The 5,816-nt window shown below is 36.3% G+C and overlaps 1 pseudogene; it reads right to left on the reverse strand.

Annotated features, from left to right (window-relative positions):
• Positions 1–2,517: 2,517 nt before the first annotated feature.
• LOC112211988 lies at positions 2,518–5,409 on the reverse strand (annotated as a pseudogene).
• Between the last annotated feature and the right edge of the window lie 407 nt (positions 5,410–5,816).

Consider the following 5,816-nt stretch of genomic DNA (forward strand, 5'->3'; position numbering starts at 1 on the left):
GACCTTTAGGATGACGTAGGTGCTCACTGGCGAGTATTCACTGGAGGAGTATTCGGCGAGTACTTATTAAGGATTCGACGAGAGTTCACCTCCATCTGTCACCACTGCGAGGAAAAGGAGGACACGGCGCAACACACGCTTGAGTTTGTCCAGCGTGGGCAGAACCGCGGCGCGACATCGGCGAGAGATTAGCCCTCGAAGACGTCGTTGAGGCCATGCTCAGGGGGCGCCAGGAGTTCATCGCCGTCCGCTCCTACTGTGAACAAGTGATGCTGGCGAAGGAGCGGGCGTAAAGAAACCGGGAAAGAACGTGCGATCCATCGAGAACGTCGCAACAGAGGGACTCCATACGCCGCAGGGGCGCGGCGCCGCCGCCGCCACCCTAGGAGCGTCAGACCAGGGAACGTGGCGTTAGAGGGTGTGGTCCCCCCTTTAGCTGCCCAACTCAGACAAAACTTTGCAAGAGAACCCAGGTGCTCCTCTACCAAAGCGTCAGGAAGACCACCGTGGAGTTTTAGTCGGTAAGAGTCCGACACTACTCTGTTGTTGCCCGCAACGGCAAGTGTCCATGAGTATTTCTCCACGTATAAAAAAAAAAAAAGACTAGCTGAACATGTACTGCGGAGATGCGTCGACATCTGGTAATCATTTTACCCGAAGAATAGGGTCTGTGCGTGGCGAGCCACGGAACAGAAACCGTTGGAATGTTTATTGTCGAGTGCCGCTATAACTATTTCTCTTTAAGGAGAGCTATACTATTACTCCATACCTCTGTTAGACAAAACGTTCATCCCTTGACCGTGTAACGTAAAATTGACACTTGGAATGTAAAAGAAAAGAAGGCTGAGTCATAACCTAACTATTAATTTTCTTTTATCGAACTTTATTATAAATTTGGCACTTACAAGAATAAAATGACACTGAACCGGAGAAAGGGGCTGTACAAGAACAGGAGCTAGAACAAGAACTGGCCGAGCTGGCTGAAGTCTCGGCTTATATACGTTTTAGTTTGAGGATGTTGAGGGGCTCGGTGTAGGTTATGATGTGGAAAAGTGTTCGAAGGTCGGGGGTCGATATCTTATCTTCGATGTGGACTAAGGTACGTCACAGCCTTGGTGTAGGCTACGATGATAAGGTGGTGATGTGTCCAAAGGAGTCCGAAGCTCGGGGATCGACGTCTTATCTCTGATGTAGGTTGAGATGTGATTGATGTCACATACCCCCCCTCCTTAGATTGATTTTGGTCCTCCAAAACCTTAGTATTTCTTCAGTATGGAGCGGTGGAATTGGACTCTGACTGGCTCGACTTGTACTCGTTCTTCTTCGTCGTGGTATATTATGCTTTTGCTATTTCAACCTGTGAAGATTGGCTGGTTAAATTTCGATCACGATTAATACAGATAATTTGTGAAGTTTGACTAAATGCCACAGTATCATGTGTTGAATCTTTTGTAGACTTCTCAACAGCCTGTGATATAGAATGAGTTAGTTGGTCTTTGAGTAATGATTTTATACTATTTTGTTGTTTTTTTATCGTTTGATTGTTATCCAGTTGTTCCTTTGATACTTGCATTTCTTTGTTTTGTTTAGCAACTTCTACAGCCTTTCCAGCATCTACAACTGTTTCTTTTTCAATGCATGTAATTTCTTCTTCAACCAGCACAACTGTGCTTTCTTCTATAGTTTGTGTTTTTGTGTTATTTAGTAAACTTTTCAATTCAATTTCCACAGTATCTGGAGCTTTAGATATCGACTGACTATCATCTTCTGCATTTTCAACACCCCAATCATCAAAGATATCCTGAATCACACTTCTTTTGTTAGTTATGCTCACTCTATCTGCTTCACTTATAGATTTATTCTTTCCTTCTGTATTAGCAACATGTACGACAATTTTATTATGAATAATTTTCTTTTCTACATTAATTTTATGGGAACTATCAAAACATTCAGTCTTGCCATTTCCATTTGTTGTTTCTTGTTCTACATTATATTTTGCATCAGTATTTCTACACTTTTCCTTTATGTCCTCTCCTTTAATATCAGTGCCTTCTTTAATACTTACATTTTTTTCTTTAATATCAATGTCACCTGCAGTTTCTAGATCATTAATTACTCCTGAAGTAATAGGTGTTATAGAATCGTTTCCTGTCTTCGTATGATTTAATACTTCCTTATCGTCTTTCTGGCTACAATTTTCAGAAACTTCTTGAGATTTCTCTTTTTTTTTTTTACATTGATCATCAATTTGTGGGTCCTTATTTATTATTTCTTCTACTTCATTAATCGCGGCATTCTTTATGCTCTCTGTCTCACTACTTTACTTTCAAATTTTTTATTTAAATCTGTTACATCACATTTATTTACTACTAAAACATCTGGAATTATATTATCTGTACATTCTTGTGACTTATTTTCTTGGTTTTCTGGAATATCCTTCACATTCTTTACAATATCAGTCGTTGATTCTGATATTAATGAAGAAGATACATCTACTTTTATGATTCTTTTATGATTTTACTTTATTAATGTCACTGTGCACTTCATCTAATTGTTCCATGGTAAAATATCAAGATTGTTACAGTTACTTAAGAAGTCATGGATTGTTCATTTAAATATTTACAGCACTTTTCCATCAATATAAGCCATTATGGCAGTTTGACATTCTACAGAACACCAATGCTGTATCAGTTTATATTTTTCTTCATCATGAAGTTTTATTATATCACCTAATTCTTCCTGATGTTTTTTCTCTTTTCTTTTTTTTTCAAAATAAGAGCGTGTTTTCTATGTGAATCTTCTAATTCTTGGTACGCTTCGCGTAAGCGATTATTAACACCTTTGGAAAGTTTTTGAACGTTTTCCAGTTCTTTTCTAAGAAAATTATTTTGTTCGTCCATATCTTTTACTTTACCTTCAATTTCTACCCTACGCAATATTGAAAATTCATTTTCATTAACAAGAATCATTTTTTTCTTTTTCAAAATCGAGTTTCAATTTATTAGTTTCTTCTTCGTATTTATATCTAAGATCAACCACTTTTTTTCGAAACATTTTCAACAACTTTTTCATATTCACCCTTTAGTTCGTTTAATTCACATTGAAGAGCAGATAGCTGTCCTTGCAATTCAAGAACTACATTTTGTTGCTTTTGCAACTTTAGCTCCAATTTGTCACGTTCCTCCATTAAATTACTAACACATGAAGTAAGTTTGGCCTTTCCTTGTTCCAGCAAGCCAACTTCATATTTGTGACTTATGTTATCTTTTCTAATTTTATTGTTAGTTCTTCAATTTGTATTTCAAGAGATTGATCTCTTTTCACGTTTATGTGTTTTTTATCTGCCAATTCATATTCTAACGCTGCTATTCTTTTCGAGAAGTGCGCGATACGATTTCTAAGATCACCTTCCATAGCTTTTCTTGCTTTAATTTCGCGTTCTTACTTCTCTGGAACTTCCAAAAGCTGAGAACGAAGGCGCTTCACTTCGGTTTGATGCTTTTCGTCGTAACCATATAAAATTTCTTGTTATAAATTATTTCTACGTCCTTTTGCTGTTGCTCTTTTACTTCTGTTTGTTTTTTTTTATGTAACTCGTCGAGTTACAATTCTAATTTCTGCACTTCCTCTTTCATGTCCTCGATGTGCTTCTCGAGCTCTTGTGTCGTCCTGTCTTTGTTGGAACATTCTACTTGAAGATCAGCGAGTTAATGCTCGAGATCGTAATTCAATTTTTGGTTGTTGGCAGTAATAAGCCCACGTGACTTCACTTTTGAACTTGATCTTGTTTGGTCTCGATTGTGTTTTCGTGGTGCTTGTGGTGTTCTAAAAGCAATCGCCACATCGCTTGCATTTTTGCATTGCACATTGATACATTGCACTCTGCACTAGCAATGCTTTTGATATCATGAAATCTCTCTAACTTTTCAGTAACAAAACCTTTTATTTTATTATCTAATTTTGGATAATGCGCCCCTGGTGGAGGTACATTACGTGTTCTCTTTTCCTTTACTATGCACACGTTTTCCTTCTGCTCTCAATTTTTCTATCATCTTGTGCTATTGTTCTATTGCCTCATCTTCGCATATAAATCCTGTTCGAGTTGATTGATTTTATCTTTTAGTTGAAATACATGCTTAATTCTTTGTCTGTGATCATGATGAACCACCTCAGCGTATTTTTTTTATGGATTTCTTGATAATCTTTTAGAAGTTGCTCGTTATATTTGGAAAGCTTTTTCACTTTATCTTCAGCTGTTTCTCGACGAGATTTTTCTTCTTCAAGTTTTTCTGTAATCGTTTTTTCTAAACTTCTCCATTTATTCTGTTCTTCTTCGAGTAATTCATTACGTTTCGGTATCTGGCTATCCTTTTCTTTAGAAACATTTAATTTTATCAGAAAGTTCTCCTATTTTCAAACTTGCTTCATTTAAGGTAACTTTATGAATTTCCGATTGATGCTCTAACATTTGATTTAAGTCTTCTATTGCTGTTTCACGTTCTTTCAGCTGTTTCTAAATTTTCCAATGCTTTTTGTTTATTAATTATTTCAGACTTGTCTTCGATTAATTTCGTCTTTAAAGCGCTTCGCAAAATTTTGTTTGTATTTAACTGTCTTGGTTGATTGTAAACAATTTCTTCAAATTTTGACGAAGTAGCAGACTTTACAGCAACATTATAACTATTGTGCCGTTTACCACTATCTAACATAGATGGAGATAGACTTTTGTCATCTTTATTTTCTAAAGACTTCTCTTGTGTATTAGCATCTAAATCTCTCGACATAAAATCTGCTGAAGTTTTTGATTCTGCACTGTCACAAGCATTTCTCGCTGTCATCATTTGATCTTCTTCTATAAGCAAATTTTCATTACTGTAAGCATTATCTTTTGCTTTTTGTACGGATTCTAATGATATATTTTGTTCAACGTTGTCTGCTGATTTTGTATCATTTTCAGCACTTGATTTATTAACTGCTTCTAATTCCTTCATTTCAATTTTGTTTTCTTTATTTGCATCATCGTCCAAAATATTTCTTATTGAAATATTATCCTTCTTGTTATGATCTTTCTCTGTTTCTCCTAAACTTTTACTTCTTTTTATCAAACCATTCTTGTAAATCTTGAGCATCTTGTGACGAAGATTGTGACAAATCATTATACAATGCTGCAATATCTTCTTTCCTTCGTTTCGAAGACTCTTGCTGGTGTTCTGTCAAGCTATTGGCGTCAAACATTAAGTCTGTTTTGATGAAAATATAATCCTGTGAATCGGTGTCAATTGATACTTTCTTTTCATAAGAATTTTCTACATTAGACTGCAATTCTTTTGAAAATTCTTTCAAAACCATCTCTTCATTTTCTACAGTAACGTCTTTTTTCTCCAAGCTTTTGTTCAAACTAAACTATCCTAACAGTTGCTTCTTTAATAGTTTCTTGACTTCCAATTCCTAACTTCATTTCGGCAATTGTTTTTCTTAGTAGTGCGATTTCTTTATCGAGGAGTTGACTCTCTTCGCTTGCTTGTTTCGTCATAGTGTCTATGCGTATTTATGTTTGCGCGTTTTCCTCTCGTAGTTTGTTTAGCATTTTGATAATTTGTCTCAGTTCGTCTTTACCTGTGCATGTTTTATCTTTCGACATCATTCTAAATGTTTCTAACTCTTCGTCTGAGTCTTGTTCAAAGTTAGATCGTCTGTCTCCATATGTAGAAAATGAATCTAGCGTTTACCTTGATTTGTTAGTTTCCGTAGATGATCCAGTTCCAAAGGCCTTCTGGGTTCGTGGATTGGGAATTCATCGTCGAGGATGACCGTAG

Source organism: Bombus impatiens, unplaced genomic scaffold (genome assembly GCF_000188095.3).
Source record: "Bombus impatiens unplaced genomic scaffold, BIMP_2.2 scf_0517, whole genome shotgun sequence".
NCBI classification, from domain to species: domain Eukaryota; kingdom Metazoa; phylum Arthropoda; class Insecta; order Hymenoptera; family Apidae; genus Bombus; species Bombus impatiens.